Raw genomic sequence first — 18,590 nt, 5'->3', positions numbered from 1 at the left:
ATGTACGTAATGACAAACTTGTCTACCTTTGGCTGTGGAAGTTGAATATTATTATTATTTTTTAAGAACCAGAGACAATCATTTAGAGCATGTTTTGCAAAACCGCCCATCGACCAGCTGCAAAACCGCCTAAATCGCCGTTGTGCCAAAAATGAGATTTGGTAACCCTGAACACCAGGCATTGAGATTTATGCATAAAAATCATAAAATCGTTATTAAAACAACAGATTTGTAAAATAATAGCTAGAGAAAATACCTCCTATCAAGGCGCAATGCCTTCGAAGAAAACCCGTTTTTTTTTGCTCTCCTGTAAAATTTGAGTGTCGTAAGATAGGCGGTTTTTCAATTTGTCGATGAGCGGTTTGGCAAAAACATCGACGATATGTACCTCCATGTTTAATTATATTTGAGTACTATGTATGTATGTATATACTTAGTCATGAAATGGCGGATGATAGAGGTTTCGAATATTTACTAACCACACATAAAAAGTAATTTATGTATATACGAGCTTATATGTATCTACCATATCTGTACATACATACATACATTACATTAGGGTGGTCATTAAATATAGCAAGCTAATTTTTACATCAGATTTCCTAAACCTCAACACCTACGTCGATGCTGCTATAGTCGAAGATATAAATAATATATATATATATATATATAAATTTAGGGCCCGATTGCAGTCGGTTAACGCGTGCTGCACAGGGGTCAAATTTCAGATTGCCGCTATGAAATCGTCTTAACCGACTGCAATTTTTAATTTTTTGAGTCTCCATAGAGGCCTCCATCTGGCTTTTGACCTCTTTGCGACACCGCTTAACCAACTTCAATCGGGGCCAAAATTATATGTGATATCTTCGACTATGATAGTATCGATTTTGAGTCTTAGATAAAAAAATTAATTTTAACTTTTTGAGTCTATGTATAGAGGAATCTGAGCTTTGCCCCCTGTGGGACACGCCTTAACTGTCTCTAATCGCGACCAAAATTTATTTGTCATATCTGTGACCGTAGTATTGCCGATTAAGGAGGTGAGACCAAAAAAAAAAATCGTTCATTTGATTTTTAAGGGCCACCCCAATGTACATAATCATGCTACAAATATTATGACAACAAATTTTATTCCAAATTTTTAACTAACTCTTTAGCATTGTGTTTATACATAGCATCCATGTGAATTAAATACAGTTCAAAGGGCACACATTTGTGAGAGAATATTAAACATTAACAAAAGAGTTAAAAGTGCAAATGCAATAAATAATGAGTATTAATTAACAATTTTCTTTACATTTTTTTGTTTATTTAACTCGCTTTCATTTTGTGATTCATATGTAACTTCGTGAAAACTTTTTTTGTGTGTTAACTTGTGGACATAATTACACGCATACATACTCATGCATTCATTTTGAATAAACGAAAATCAAAACTAACTAAAATCTAATTAAAATTTCTGACTCATCTGCAACAAATATTGACAACTGCAAAAAAACGCGTACATAAACGACACTGAAAACATTTGAACTTGCACCACTGAATTCGATTTCGAAAAACCGGCTGCACCGCCATTATTTGCTGGATACTCGCCCGTCTCACTCGTGGACCGCACCGTATGGTAAGTGCATTTACTTTGTATTACACATTTACATACCTATGTACGTATATATTAACATTATTGAAGCTCATAAGACACGCATTTCTCAGTAATAATTGATAGCAAGGGATCAATTTTTTTAAAACTATTTATAAATGCTCCGAAAACTCAGCATACCTATACACTTGTATATTTATGGATGATTTCTGATTTTGTCCCGGACCCTCTTTTAATTTGTGCTTGCGACCTTATATGGAAAAAAATAACAATATACATAAATGCAGGCTTACCTATCGAGTATCGTTAAGAAAAACTATCATACAGTTTATTGCTTCATTCCGAATGCTTAGCAGATTACCAAACATATCTTTATAGCTTTCATTTTAGTATTAATGTGGTGACTTCCTCTCCGCCTGCGGGTTGTAGCATTAACCGCTAAATTCCATCAAAACTGGGCCGCACCGTCTGACAAATCGCTGAGCTCTCTTAGAATTAGTCCATATGGACCTCTTAGTTCAACCACCAAAATTCACAAATATTCATGCGTTATATCGAAGAAAATGCGCAAAACCCTCGGAAAAAAGTACTCAAAAATCAAAATTGTTCGAAGAAATCGTATTGAAAAAATTGAAAATTTCGATGAAAGTTTCTTGCATTTTCACGAGTTCTGCGTGCAATTAAAAAAAGTTAATTCATGTGATTTGCTGTTTAATGAACTACACTGCCGGAACAAAGTATTGGCACAGCAATTTTTTCACAATATAAGCAACAATTTTTACTCTAATATTTTTCCGCCAACTTTTTATAAAAATATGGTTCATTCAACAACAAAAAACATAAAAATAATTCAGCAAATTTTCATCAAAATTTTCAATTTTTTAATCAGATTTTTTATAATTTTTTTGAGTATGCAGTTTTGCAGCCCGTTAAAAATTTAAGTTCAAAAAGTTAAGTTAAAAAAAAATGTAAGTTCGGAGTTAGTCAAAAATCTCATTGATTTTTGAGAATTTTTTTTTTTGTTGAAGGTGTTTTGCATTTTTTCCATATAAAGTATTTCCAAAAAAAAAAAATTTTTGTAAGGAAGAGACTGCGTGAAAAAAAATTGCCAAAAATCAGCGGTACTTCCTAGCTACTTAAAACTTGCACTTTATTATTATAAAATAATGTTATTGGGCTAAAAATATGCATACTCAAAAAAATTCTAAAAAATCTGATTAAAAAGTTGAAAATTTTCATGAAAATTTGCTGAATTTTCGCGAGTTTTGCACAAAGTTTAGGAATTATATTTTTATGTTTTTTTCTTGTAGAATGAACAGTCTTTTCGTAAATGAGCATACATATGAATTTTGTAAGTATTCGAAGAAATTTGTTTTGGCATTTGAAATGAGAGGAACAAGTTAGCGGGATTTTCATGAGTCTTAGATAAATGTATTTGTTTTATAAAATTTCACTCTTCGATTTATTACGCATTTGTATTTAATCGTTTTGTTTCGCATTCACCCTTCATAGCGCTTATTTCCTAAATCTGCGGTAGGATGAATATACATGTGTATGTATGTATGTATTTTCACCACTAATGTTATCAAGTGTTTGTTGGAGGTATGCGTTGTGTGTGCCACTTGGCATGCTACGCTCCACTGTTCTACGCCATTAACCTAGTTCTATCAGCTGACATACATACGAGCAAGACAGCTACGCAAAAAGTTATATATATGGTTATAAAATTTTGATTCTATGAACAATTTTAAAAACAATTTTTTAGTAAAACTTTGTTAGGCATTTAAAAAAAAAATTATTTCTGCTCAAAACAATTTCCCACTGCCTTTCCGTTTCTTTCCTAGCATATAACAGTCTCTCTGCTTCTCTTAACATTTGATGAGCGAATTCTTTATTCTCTCCACCACATCGCATATCTATATACATACATATCCATACATATACATATATGTAGGTCCTGTTTACAAAACATTCTCCACTTTCGTATTTTGGCCCACATTCCTTAGCCGAGCTAGACCCATTGAGACATATCTACATCCCCACTAACTACATAAATACATATGTATGTATGTAAGTGAAGTTTAGTAGAAAGTAATTTATTTTGTTTTCTCATAACTGCCTGATTTTTGTTGCGATTACGTTTCCCTTTCATTCTCGCTCCTCCTTTTAACCTTATATCGCTCCACTACTACAGTTCGGTCATAGTTCTTTCTATTCGATTGTCTCAGACGAATGCTATGTAATGTACTAAATACATAAGTACTCGAAATCACGAAGCCGTTCTTAATGATGTCATTCAATTTGGGGCAAATGAGTTTTACGAAAATCCAATAAAATGTATCAGCTGCAGCTCTGTTTAGTCATTTAACCTGCAGAAGTGAGTTTAATTTTCTATTTAGCTCAATTTTTTGCTACAGCTGGCTGATTTGATTGGCGTCTAATTTGAAAAAAAAAATAAATAAATAAAATGGACTTCTGGTCAGTTTAACCCACTTCCGGTTGAAACGGGAAATCGATATTACCACTGCATCCCTGATTTAGTAGGGCAAATCTTTGCGGTTTTCAATAAAAAATATTTCTTCCATAGATATAGTACATATGTATGTATATGTAAAGTTATAAGGCTGAAAATTACTTGTTCGTAAGAAAATATAATCACTAAATAGAAAGCATTAAGTGGATATGATCACAGTATACAGTAATCCAGATAGGCAAAACAAAAAATGTAAATATGCTTATTTGATAATTTGTTTGAATGTATTGGTTGATATTTTTTCACAGTTGTCGTTTTCGTTAACCCAAATGAAATCCAATTTCAATATTTTCTTAAAGTGAAAAATATTTTCAAGTCACATAAAATAAAATAACGAGAAACACAAATTTCCAAGCAAATTAGGCGTGAAGCGTAACCGATTATTACCGGATGCAGTTGCGAACACAATTTGGGTGAATATTGGTGGGCTGACATTGGAAAATGGTCCCATTGTTTAGGGATAAAACAAGTATTACTTAGCTTAAATGTAGAACTCTCTAGTTTTCAAATATACCACTCTTATATTGGAGACCTCCATAGCTTTTATGAAATATGTACACAAAATTATATCTCGATGCTCAAACAAATGCACGAAATTTGTATGTATTTGTTCAGCGGCTTATTCACATTTGAAAGAGGATAATGCATGAGTTAATGCAAGTAAAGACGGTTTATGCAGATAAGCGAGCCCGTTAAAGGCGCCTTTAAAAAAAATGAAATCGCATTTTAGGTTGCCAACTTGTCTACACACAGAGCAACAAGTTGACCCCTCTGCCTCATAAATCAAATATTTTAGATTTTACTCCAACCTGACGAACAACTTGATGAAGGTTTGCCAACTTGTGTACACACGGCTAATTTACCACCAACTTCTAGCTGTTAGCCAACTGGTTGGCCGATAAATCGATCCGTGTGTAGGGCCTTTTAGTCAACCGTATAAAATTTATTTTCATATATGTATACACATACATACCTATTTCAAAATATTCATAATGACAAGATGAAGTGGTTCAACCGTGTTGATAAACACGCTGACTCGAGCAAAACTTGGATATTTTAACGAGAGTCGGTGCCGAACTTGCCTTTGGTATAATTTATGTTAGTATTAAATTTTGGCGAAATCTGTCAATAACCACGCCCACCTCCCATGCAGTAATTAACAATATTTTTGTTTTATTATTTTTTTTTTTACAAATTTTGCTGTTCAAATTTACATTTAAAATATATCAACAAACATTTGTGGGTAATTTTGGACCAGTCGTTGCCTATGGGTTAATGACGAAAAAATCCTATACATGCACAATATTTCATGTATTAACCCACCAAACAATTTGTGTTGCCGGTAATAAGAAAACGTGTCGCCCTCGGAAACAAATTTATTGCCGGTAATATTGCCATCGAATCGATTTCCTATTACCGGTCGCTCTAAAACGTCCGCCGAAGGCAACTCGCCTGGGCGAGTCGTTTTCTTATTACCTGAATGAGTCCTTTTCTTATCGCTTCAGGCGATATTTGGAATAATTTTATTCTTTTTAATACCTCATTTATTTTTTTGTATACCAAATTGCAACTTACAATCGGAATTAATTCATTTTCTCGCTGTGAGACTTCCTATTTTTTCAATCTTCTCCTTGGGCATAATTTAGACGCTTTTGGCCAATACTATTGACGCCATATTCATAAGTTTCGGAATTTTTGAGAACTTTTTTATTCAAAATTGACATGAACGAAGTGATGTTGCCGATTTGTCACCACAGCAATAAATCGGTGAGTCGCCAATTTGTTGCCATTGACAATTGTTGCCTATTTCTCATGTTTTGCATGGTGGGAATTTTCAAATAAGCATATTGTCAATGGCTGGTTTACTGTATACTGTGGATATGATTATTTAAAGATTACTGCCGCAAGAAGTACTACCTTTACTTGTGAAGTTACCACAGAACACAATGACGCACTTTATTCACACTCAATCCTTCAGACCAATTTTCGTTATGTATACAATTTCTTACCAATTCGACTATTCTAAGCTTTTTTTTGTTTCTTGTGAAAGTTTATAGAAATAAAATTTGATTCACAATAAATGTTTTCTACTTGGGGAACACCCAGAATTAAATATATAAATAGAGAGTTAAGTTGCTCAGAGTTGAAATTTTCATATTCCTAAACCAGACAATGTACATATTGCACCAATGGAAACTAGCACAGAGTTAAGTAACCCGAGGCTTTCTAAATTAAGAAGGCACCACTCTCTCTTTTTTGACGTTTATTTTGGTTGTTTGAATGAACTTATTATTTGAAAGTGAATATAAAATTTGAAATACAAACAGAAAAACTAACTGCGGTTCTTTAACATGGCTGGTTTGTTGAATAAGGCCGCTTGGCCTCCGTTATGGCCAATACCTGCTTCAAGGTGGTAAAGGAGCTGTTGTGCGTTGTGAAGGGTTTAATCTCTTCGGGAACTTATACAGGAACAAAAACAAACACTTGACTTCAGTGGCAGATCCAACTACGTGGGGGTGTTTTAATACATAGACGCCATATTATACTTACATATTCACCATGCCATGCTTTATTAAAAGGCCTAGACTTCTAAACTTTTGTCTTCGCCATATTGGATCTGCCATTTTGAATTTTTAAAATCTGACTTAAGATTCGTAATCAGCGACCTCAAAAACATAGTATAAAACATATAAAAAGTGTTGTCAAACTGTGTCAAAGCGTCTTTGAGCAAATAGTTTTGTCAACCTATATTTGGATTTCAGACCACTGTGCGTCTTACGAATCGAAAATCACGAAATTTTTCTATCATCGAGTATCACACGAGTTGGTTCTGCACTATCGAAAAGCATTTATGCACAAAATAAATTTTGCAACTCCAAAAATGTCCACGTAAAATTAATTTACCTCACATTAGTATTCCTTACTTGTGCATTGCATTGCTTTACTCACACCGTTGGAATGTCCGTATGAATGTGGTCTCGCTGGAATCACTCATCACCTCAGTGATCGGTGATCTCACTTTGCACGCTTTATTGACGGACAGCGCAGCACATGATCACTTTATTTCTTAATTATTATTTATTTTACATATTTTTATTTTTCTTCAAAATAAAAAAGTATTCATTTAAATTAACTTGAACATTTAAATTGACAGCTAGAAGTGTACAAAGAAATGCAAACAATGCAAAAAAGGATTGCAATCGAAGTGATATTGAACAAACAAATATGGCAGAACAACAAATTAGGCAGATATCTATGTACATAGACATTTTTAATGTCGAAATGGAAACAAGAATTTTTGTTCTAATCTAATTTAAGTTAAGTGTAATGAGATTGAACAAAATGAAAATTTGCAACACGGTTGCAACTACTCAAGTGATACAACCTTTACAATCTTTTTCTTTTAATTTTCTCTTTTTCACTTGCTTAGTTTCGTTTTGTATTTTTATTTGCTTTTCCATGCAAAAGGAAATGGAGACACCATCGGTTTGAAGTAGGGCTGTGCGATTATTCGATTACTCGAGCAAGTTGGTTAATCAATTATTCGGTTAATCAATTACTCGAGTAATCAAGATTTTGATTACTCAAAACGATGATTAATCGAGTTACTTGAAATATGATTACTCAAAAAAAATAATTTTGCTCGTTAGAAGAGTTTGCTTTGGAAAATGCTTATTTTCTTTTTTACATTCTGTATATGAAAACAATTTTTTGTTTTAATTTTTGAAAACAGAAACGTTGTTTTCAAAGTATCAAGGAACTTTAACTACTTAATACATATGTATGTAAAGAGTTGAAATGTTGATTACTCATTTTACTCGAAATGTTGATTAATCATAAAGCAACTTGCTCAAATATTTTTGTTTTTGGTTAATCAAAAATCTTGATTACTCGAGTAACTGAACTTTTGAGTAATCATAATTTCCAATTAATCGAATAATTGAGTTATTTACTTTATGATTAATTAAAATTTTGAGTAATCTATTAATCGCACAGCCCTAGTTTGAAGTGAAGAAAACGTTTTGCTACACGTTGAAGCAAGTTTAAAATATTTTCCAAATTCACTTTTAACGAAGGAAGAAAATGGTCCCTTGAAAAATTTTGATAAATTTTAATAATTTTAATAATGTTGTAAAACAGTGCGTCCCCTTCCGTTTGTGTGACAACTTTCACATGCACAACATAAATTGGACGGAAAGCTCGAACAAACACCTAACAAAAACGTGAGTGGCAAGCAATTTTTATTTTTTACAATTTTGACTGCCAAATATACTTACACACATATGTACATACATACATGCATACATACATATGTATGTACATACATCCATTATATGTATGAATAAATGTTTATTAACCAACGTATGAAAATGACGATTTCATTTAAATTACTGCACCATTTGCGTGCTGCTAAAATTGCGACAAACATTTATAAAAGTGTTCATACGGGGGTACACAAAAAAACATAAGCATATGTGAGTATGAATATGCCAATAGAGACCTCATTTCCGTTTCCGCTACAATGGCGTATATTTGGAGTGTGTGAAAGTGCGAGTGAGCAAGCGAAGATAAAAACATTATTGGATGTTCACATGCTATGTTCTTGCGGTAACTCCTATATATTTGCATTTTTTTGCAACCATGTTTTTTGTTTGCAATATGTATGTACACATATGATGTACATATCTATGTATATACTCGCCCATGATGACACCATTTATCTACGTGGACGTGAAAATGTTGATGTCATTCCTTTTTGAGGCTTCTGTGTTTCATTTCAACAAATTATATTGGCTTGACGTGCAGTGAGTTGGTCATATCCTTGAAAAGACACAATCTAGTATATTCTCAAGTGCATGTGTCACTTATATTAACTTAGTTTTATAAGGCATTTTTGTTCTATTCAAAAGTGATCATTTAAGCTAATAGTTCAAGTAATTTAAATAAGTCTTTATATACTATCATAAGTATATATATAGTATACATACACACATAGAAGTACATGAACATCATTTAAGCGCAGGTTGAAGTTAATAATATGCAATCACGAGATAAACGGCAATAATAAAATTCAACAGAGTAGTTTAAATTTGAGTGGAATAATCAAGAAAATACTAATCCGGTTCAGTTAGCATAAAAACGGCTATAACAGTAGTTTTCTAGTTAGAGAGTATACTTCTAATCACGAAGAAAAAAATATTTGCATTAATTGGAGTTAAATCCTATCAATGGATTTATTAAAAAAATTTACCAAATTTTTAATTATTAATTTTTTTTTGAGTTGTGCCTCTTTTGAAGCGAGTGCAATATGCATAATCTGATCCCCCATTCGCGGACGTAATCTAGTAGATAAAACTGTAAAAAAAAATAAAAATTCGCTCAGGGCGAGATGGTAGCACTAAAACGCACGGTATCGCTTCCTGGTAGAGGAAAACTTCTGCCTGAAACTGGCTTATTTGTAAGCAGCTCTTCATTAATTTGTTTTTTCAGTGAATATTTGACGCTGCTTTTAAAAATTAACCTTTGTTCCTTCGTTCACGCAAACTGGTTTTCTCTTCAATCGTAAGCGACTGCTGCTAACTTTATAAAGCACAAATTTAAATTTTTAAGTTATATTCCACACATAGATATTTACAAACATACTTATGTACATACATATGTATATACATACTACATTAATGCATGCTGTGTACTATGACCATATCGCACACCTTCACGCACGTCTTCAAAAAGGGCACAACTCAAAATTACACGTTTGTCAGAAAATACGAAAAACTATTACTTAGCACATGATTATCATACAAGCAAGAAAGACTTATCTTAGGTTTTTTTTTTTAACAAATTATAACACAAATTTGTTTGAGCTTTTGCTGAACGGTAAATAAACGCTCTATGTACATTTTTAGCGCATAATTTCAAAAATGCCAAATTTTGAGTTGTGCCTCTTTTGAAGGCGGTGTGCGATGTGTATCTTTTATGCGTGTAGAAGCAGTTATGGCGTTTTCGTTTCTAAAAAAATGTTGTCTTTTCATTGCCCGGTTCTTAGTGCTTGTGCTTAGAGGGCACTTTTCGCTAGAAACGAAAAAGCCATTAATTTGATCACCTGCGTTTGTAATTCTAGTAGTACGTAGCAGACCTCGTTTAGCCAAACAAAAAAAAAAATTTCGATTGAACTCAGATATTTAAATACATACACATGTATGGGTGTATTTGTGTAAGTGTATAATTATCTGAATTATCTGCATGCAATTTGAAAGAAAAAATTTAAGAAAAACATCAATCCCGACTAGTTAATATCAATGTGTTTTTCAGCCATAGACGCGCATAAATAAATATACATATGTATGTATTCACAGTGTACATATGTTTGTATGTACAAACATATACATATTAATGTATATTAATTTAGTGGCAATTTTATGTCTTAACAGTTCAGTTGCGCTATAACTTTTATACTACATGCTCACAGTGGTGGCCACATTATTAGGGACACTACTTCACCCCATTTTTATTTATTTTTAATTAATTTTTTCATTTAGTATATACCTCAACGAAAAGCATACAACTCAAAGTTTCAAACCTTCTACAAGGTTTATAAAATTTTACAAATTTCAAAAAATGGTCCCCCAAATTTCAAAATTTATAATGAGAATTTCTAGAAAAAATTCGGCTACGCAATTTTATAGTCTATTCAATTTTAGTATAATATTAGTCAAGTTTCATAAATTCGCGTTGATTTTTGATAATTTTTTTTCTGACGGTTTTGTTCATTTTCTTTCATACATATAAATTATGCTCAAAATATGTATTTCATATGGAATAAAATGAGCAAGACCATTCGCTAAAAAAAATTAAAAAAACAACGGCAGTTTTCACTTGTTAAGAGCAAAAAATTATTAAAAATCAACTCGTTACTTTTAGCTGCTTTAAACTTGCACTTGGTAAAATTTGTTGAATTTATATAATTTTTGTAAAAAGTTTGAAATGCGCACTTATATGCAGCTTATTATATAATGAGCTAGAGTTTTATAAAAAAAAATATCAAACATTAAAAAAAAAGAAGAAATATAGCCAAAACTGGTCAAAATAAGGTGTTTCTATTATTTCTGCCACCAGTGTATGTACAAATATCTTTACGAATACAAGCAAAATTAATTGTTTTGTTGTTGTGTACTTTAAACTTTACACCTGTACCACAGTTGCGCGGCCACACAATGCTAATTTGCTATGGAATTATTAATGATTACAAAAGAGGCCGGGAAAACTGTTGCAACAACAGCTTGGTAGTTTAAAAGACACTGCCCTTTACTGCTTTAGACGTTAAGGTGGAGTGAAATTACGCTTTTATTGAAAATCGCTTGTCCATACCTTCAGAAAGCTGTCTGTCTGTTTCTATCTAGAAATAAGGGTGCAAAATATTATTTGCCTCGCGGTGATTAGAAAAAAAGGACAAAACTCTATTTTATAGATTTTTAAGTGACCCTTTTAAGAGGTTTTTTTAAACTAACGTGAAGTTGACGTACACTAATTTGGTATGCATTTATTTTTCCAAAGAATGTTTTTCGAGACTACTACCGGCTATAACTTTGAAAGACCACCAATACAGGATTTCCGCCTATATCTCGAAGACTGCTTTTTTTTAGCATGAAAAAATTAGTCCTAAAAAACTACTCTTAAAAGCGGCACCTAAAAACCTGTAAATTGAGTTGTCTCGGTTTTTTTTTTCAAAACGTAATGCTCCTCTAAACATAGACGAGACAAATAATATTTTGCACCCTCATTTCTAGGCTAGAAAGGCAGCTTTCGAAGAACGTAATTCACCCCACCTTACTAGACGCGTTGGCCATGTCTATCATGTTGGAGCTCGTCAGCCAGTCAGCAAGGCGCACGCAAAGTGGTTAATGACATTCTACAAGCACCAACAAAAGTGAGGCAGAAAGAGGGAGGAGTTCTTTGGCGTTTATCAAGGGTGCTGCTTGGCATTGAATGGCCCTTTCCCTGAGATGCAAACATACATAAATATACATATATACATACATACTACGTATTAATAAAAAAAACCTGTACATATCGCTCTCGTTATTTGAAAATATGGATGTATATTAGGGTGGTCCAAAAATGCATGTGGAAAAAGTTATGTCGGAATTTTTATGCTCTCACCGCCTAGGATTGTTCTCTACCGAAAAAATATACCCATATTTTTTTATTTTGAAATCAATAAATATTTAGAGGTCGCTAAAAGCGCCCAAAGTTTTCCTTGTACATATTTTATATGGGGAAAAACAACTTTTCGTAGAAATTGCATAGAATGGTTAAAAATCTATATTTTTCTACCAGAAAACTCTGTTTATCTGCAGGAGATTCCCAATAATAATACCCAATTGTTTATTTAACCATTTTTTCTTCGCAACTATAATTTATAGGTCCGTCAAAAACCCACAAAAACCCCGAAAATGCAATGGGGCGACCAATAAAAAATCGTTAGTATTAAAAAATAGTTAAATAAACAATTGGGTATTATTATTGAAAGTCTATTAAAGAGAGAACCACAGTTTTCCGATCAAAAAATACCGACTTTAAAGAATTTTATACAATTTCTACGAAAAAATATATTTTTCCCATATAAAATTTTATTTTGATTTCAAAATAAAAATATAGGGGTATACTTTTTCGATATAGAACAATCCTAGGGGGTGAGAGCATTACACTTCCGACTTTACTGTTTCTGTGCCACCCTTATGTACATACATAAGTATGTATACATTTACCCTCCAACAAAAAGCTGAAGTAATTTTTTTTGTAATTTATTGCAAAATAAAATCACAGCGAAGCGAAGTCTCTTTAAACAGGCTTTTTTGGTATATTTTGTTAAATGGAACACCTTGAGTTATAACATTTCTGAAGGACATGCGGTTCAGTTTTTTTTTTTATTCGCAATGTTTTTCAGGTAAATTTTTTTTTTGTTATCACTCAAGCTCTCCTAATTACACGTAATGCCATTCGGGTCATTAAATGACGCACGTGTAATACAAGTAAACAATAAGTAATTTCGATGCATTATCTACATAAGTACATACATATGTATATGGGCCACAGAATGACCCATAGGGCAGTTAATATGTATAGTAAGTTTTTCTGCAAAATGAAAATGCATTTGGCAGCGAGGAAAAAAGTTTGAACTTGTATTTAAAAACAAAAATGAGTTTGATGGCGCGTTGGGTTAATTTTTTATGAAAAGATTCATTTTATAATCAATACCCCTAAATCGAAGTTTCTAACTCAACCAAAAAATTTTGAAAAATTCAAAAACTCATAAAATTTTTCAACTTTTTCATCTTAATTAAAAAAAAATTTTTGGATTGTAATTTTACAACAAAGCGTAACTTTCCAGCGGCTAAAAATTCGCATTCCTTTATAATATTTTATTTTTGCTGACAGCCTTTTGCACTTTTTTCATATAAACACAAATTTCTTGTGGAAGAAAATTTAAGCAAAAACAAGTAATTTTTAAGCAAAAAACAAAACTGACTTCAATTTTTATATTATTATATTTAAGAGTATCGTTATTTACTTCATGATCCAATGATCGGGTCTAATCTAAATTAGTACGAGACCACCTCTGCGGTACCACCTTTCCTTTAAAAAAAGAATTATAGAAATCGGTTAAGTATATATATATAATCCGACGAATTGATAACCTCCACCTTGTTTGAAGTCCGTTAAAAAAACCAATTTCAAAAGTCAACATGTGAACGGTTGTTTGAGTCATATATGTACATCAATTAGTTATGGAGTAAGCCAAATCGATTGACTTGATATCGATTTTTATCACCCTCATTAGGCGGCTAAATGTTTTTTACGCGTACCACTGACTTGCCGCTGTCGATACATATATGTATATGTATGTACGTAATTACATACATACATATGTGCGCCTCCCTTCATAAATTCCCTGTGGGGAAAATCTCTAGTTCTGAACTGGTGCGCTTCTAGTACATTTAGACCCAGTACTGGTTCGCGATAAATATCTTTTGCATGCAAGCAACTGGCGAATTTAACATGGCGATGTCCTAGGAAGTGTCAATTGCCCCCCGCTGCATCCCTTTTTCGATAGTTCTGAACTAGTCCTAAATTCTATAGTTCCGAACCAGTTCTAAATTCGACAGATGAAAGAAAAAAGTATCATGATTTTTCAATCTTTTTGGTTCTTCGGTGTGTGCGATTTTAAGTTATTTTGGAAGAAATGTGTTCTCAATTTGAAATTAAATTTGTTTGAATGATTGTAAGAAATGTACGTTTACATACCCTTTAGCTGTAGCCGAGTTTGCAGAGGTGCTCGCTGTTATTTCTTAGATTCCAGACGGTCCCAAGATGATGTTGAAATGTTAACACAAATTTTAGTTTTGTATTACCATGCTATGAAAAAGCATCTGCGAAGCACAGAATAGAAGCGTATTTGAACGAAAAAGCCACCGAACACATATCTATGTAAAGTAAACAAGCCCCCACTGCATCCCTTATTCGATAGTTCCGAACAAGTTCTAAATTCGACAAATAAGATCTAGTTCGTTCTGCATCCCTTTTTCTATAGTTCCGAACCAGTTCTAAATTCGTCACTTTAGATATAGATTTCTAGTGAAAAAAACTGAAAAAAAATTAGTACCACTTTTCGCCGATTTTGTACTGGTGGGGATCTAGTTCCTATCGGACTAGTTCCTTTTTGACGACAAAGACCTAGTACGGAACTAGAAATTTGATTTACTAGTCCGCGGTTTCCCTGCAGGGTTATAACAAAAAAACCTACCCAGCTGGGTAATTACTCATACGCCCTGTTGAATACCCGACCGAGCGAGTATTCCTTATCTCTCGAATAAATCCAATGCCACTTTGTACATCCTGAGTGCAGACAGGTCCTTCTGCAACTTGGTCCTTCTATGGTGGTCATGGGTGCGCTTTCTTTCGTTGTCCACCCATGGGTGCCGAGTTGAGGTATCTTTTCACTGGAACCTTGTCATCCATGCGCGCAACGTGCCCAATGCCGTATTTATTTTCATGCCGTTTAAAATCTCATACAGTTCGCCATTCCATCTTCTTCGGTACCCGTCGCTCACGCGAACAAGGCCATCGATTTTGCTTAGAATAGTTCTATTGCTTGTACACATCTGCGTTTCTTTCGAGATTCAGCGACAACCTCCGAATGTCAGATTTCCATTATGCGATAAGCCTAAGTAGTATTTACATTTAATATTATTTTAATAGATGATTCAGCGACCGATTCAGTGGATGACTTAATAATTTTTATATACTTATGTAAATTGAAAATGCTACTCACTTACATATTCACACACAACTCGTTACAAAAGGCAATGATGCGCAAAGTGATAGAAAGCTGGACGTTGAAATTGAGCTGTGGGCTTAGGGGAAAATTAATAATTTTTGAGGTTTTCAGAAAATCCGGACGCGTTCTTGCCGCTTGATTGAGCGTAGAAATAATGCGATTGGGGTTGTCACAGGCGAGACTCGTTTATTGTAGTGCTATTTTATTATTTAATAGCATATTGCTCGTTTATGAAAAATTAATAATTATTTAAAGCAACAAAAAAAGATGTATATGCAACGGTGGGCCTTTGCTGTAAAAATTGATTTTGTTGCAATTAAAACTTTCTTCCCGTAAGCTATCATGCAAAATTGTGCTCTTTTCGTGCGCACACGCCATGGTTCGTTAACCCTGTCAACAGCAGCTTCGAATTTCTGTTGCTTTAATTTTTTATAAAATTGCAAACAAATTGTTACGTGTGCGCACAAACCCTTTAAGTATGTACTGCCGTTTTGTTTTTATTATTTGCTACATATTAACTTGCTAAATATTTATTAAGTTCATTCGCACATTAACCTAAACGCTCTAAAATGCCGGTTGTGTACCGTTTTTGGTGGTCACCAATTACAAGCTCTCCATCACCTTGCGTTGCCTAGTGGCCCGGTATTCAGCTGGCGGCCCACTAAGCGATCCAACTCAGCCGAGCTTATGAATATGCAATGACTCGGCTGTTTCTGTAAGTGCACACGCGCCAAAAGCAATGCAGACAATCGTTTTTACCAGAGAGGTGGCATAAAAATTATGCTTTGGGGGGGATTGGTTTAAAATCTAAAACCGCAGTGGAAAATTCCGCTGTATGCCAACGCTCTTCTACATATCGAAACCTGAGTGGAGCATCCACCTATCACGGCAGCCAGCTCAGAAAAGGAATTTTCTAATCAAAAACTAGCTATTTTGATTTTTTTTCATGCTATAAGTGACGATTTTACAGTGGAGAGTTATTTAGCTCACTTCGGTAGCTAACTATTAATTTTTGCAATGAGAATCTGTAGTTACTTTAATAACTTTTGAACATGAGTTAACCACTATTGTGAAAACAGCGCTTAGTCAAAAGATTTAATTAACCGAAATCACGATTAACTAGAAATAAAATATATAAGGTCTTCATGAGAGAAAGTCCCCACGAGTAGTAACGAGTTTAATACTAGGTTTACATATAAGTAGATTATCGTAATTTTCGAGCTTAACTCCCTAATCTGGAATTAAAAAAAGAGATTAGGCTTACAAAAGTCGTCCCTCGTTAATCTGTAATTATAAAATAATCGCAGATGAAACCAATAACTTTTCGGTGTCCAACCTAGTTTTATCGATTATTTTAGCGAAGAAGAGGAGAAATGCCAAATAAAAAAGTAAACAAAAACAGACGCTAGAAAGGAAAAGAGGTTTGTAAAGGTATTTTTCAACAAATATTAAGTTAAAATATATTTAAATTGCTTATTATTGGTGATCACGGTGGCACAGAAAAGGAACTTAACTTTTCCTTGAGATGTGGGAATAGCAAGCACACAAAATTTGACAGCTAATAATCTGAGATTTTCCTTGTGTAAACGGGGGGATTAAAAACGAGCTTTGATTGAGATTATATGCATTTTTAGTATGTAAACATACTTTAACGGTAATTGAAGTGCGGCTCCAAGAGAGTTTCCAAAAGCAAATACCCTTTCTTCAAAGAAGCTTTACTATGCCAGTGTTTCGGAGAGGAGAGTTCTTGTGTTGGTTGGCGCAATGAAAAAATAAACGCCGGTGATTGGCTTGAGCTTTGTCACTCTTTGTAGTTGTTGCATTATTTTTATGTGTGTTATTTATACACCGTTATTTTGCGCCATTTTCTTGCAAATTGTAATTTTCTGTTGGCGAGCAATTATTTTGATACACTTTGTGGCTGGCATTAATATGCTTACACATTTACTCGTACACATAGGTATGTGCATACATATGTACGTTATATATAAATACATATATAAGTATATAGAAAAGTTCAGTGTACTTTAGCCGCAATTTTGTCCACTTAGGGCGAATTTTCATTCAGTAGATTTTCTTCGATACGCAGCGTTTAGTTCTTATTCGCATAAATAACAGAGCTGTGCATTGCTAAACAATTTTATGGCATTCGCAATCCCACTGCAATCCTTTCGCACTCGCTGTTTGGTTTTTTTGTCACCTCAGCCGTGCAATAATTTCGTGTAGTCGTAGATATTTATGTATTGACGGCGGCACCGACCCGCTTTGATAAGCCTCTGGCATTTCTGGCAGCCCCGAGACAGTTTTTGTTAGGTATTTAGTTACAGTTGGTTTGTTGGCCAACGCGTTGACAGTTTGATGGGTAGCTTAGTTGGCTGTTGTTGTGGGCCTTTTTTGTTTTTGTTGGAGAGTTAGTGAGTGAGCGCCGATTACAAATTTATTGCGACCACATTTAAAATGATATAAGCACACATACCTACATACATATCTACGTACGTAGAAATATGCCTCAAATTTAGCTCAAAATTATAATAGTTTTTTACATACATACAACTTAAATAATTAAACCGCTTTCTAAAGTGAAACTAAACTTAATGAAGACCAATTATTCCCTTTCCACTTTGCTTAAGTGCCGCTGGAAAGGGCTGAAATTAAAATTTTACTATGCCGAATTTAGAATCTACTCACTTTTACCGCTAAAATAATTTCACTACAAATGCAAGCAACACAGAAATCATTGTTTTATAATTTCTTTCTTTCTTTTTTTCATTCGATCCCGTACATCTGTGGCACAGTTTCGAAAGCAGGCTGTAATATGAGTAAACGCGAAGAGTTTGTTAACTTGGCTTAAACAATGCTTGTTTGTTCATGTGTATGTTCATCTTGATGTAAGTGCCTCTGCGCGTAGATTTGATTTTGCGGCGATTCGCTTGTTTCTGCGGTTTTCTTGAGTGACGCAACAAGTCGCTTACTCAACGCATTTAGCAACGAATTCTTCGCTGCCATCGCAAACTGCTGGTTTATGTATCTTTTTTATTTCCTCAACCATTATTTTCTTCCAGTGACAAGAATGAATGTTGCGATTTATTTAGTGTTTGGCCAAGCTTCTTCTCCGATTTATG

General features: G+C 33.6%; 1 protein-coding gene across 8 annotated transcripts in view; it reads left to right on the top strand.

Moving 5' to 3' along the window:
• Positions 1-18,590, top strand: part of LOC118744377 — a 44,780-nt gene that overhangs the window by 4,553 nt on the left and 21,637 nt on the right. For 3 of the 8 annotated variants that reach the window (XR_004993531.1, XM_036477361.1, XM_036477352.1), the window contains exon 1: positions 1,158-1,621. The exons of the other annotated variants lie outside the window; for them this stretch is intronic. The gene's annotated coding sequence lies outside the window, so the exon portion shown is untranslated. Of the gene's footprint in view, positions 1-1,157; positions 1,622-18,590 lie in introns of those variants that run through there. 8 annotated transcript variants of the gene reach the window in all.

The sequence above is a fragment of the Rhagoletis pomonella genome, unplaced genomic scaffold (genome assembly GCF_013731165.1).
Source record: "Rhagoletis pomonella isolate Grant_MI unplaced genomic scaffold, Rhpom_1.0 Rhpom_scaffold_00008, whole genome shotgun sequence".
Classification (NCBI taxonomy): domain Eukaryota; kingdom Metazoa; phylum Arthropoda; class Insecta; order Diptera; family Tephritidae; genus Rhagoletis; species Rhagoletis pomonella.
Note: the sequence above shows the minus strand (reverse complement) of the source record. Positions and strands in the feature narration are given on the sequence as shown.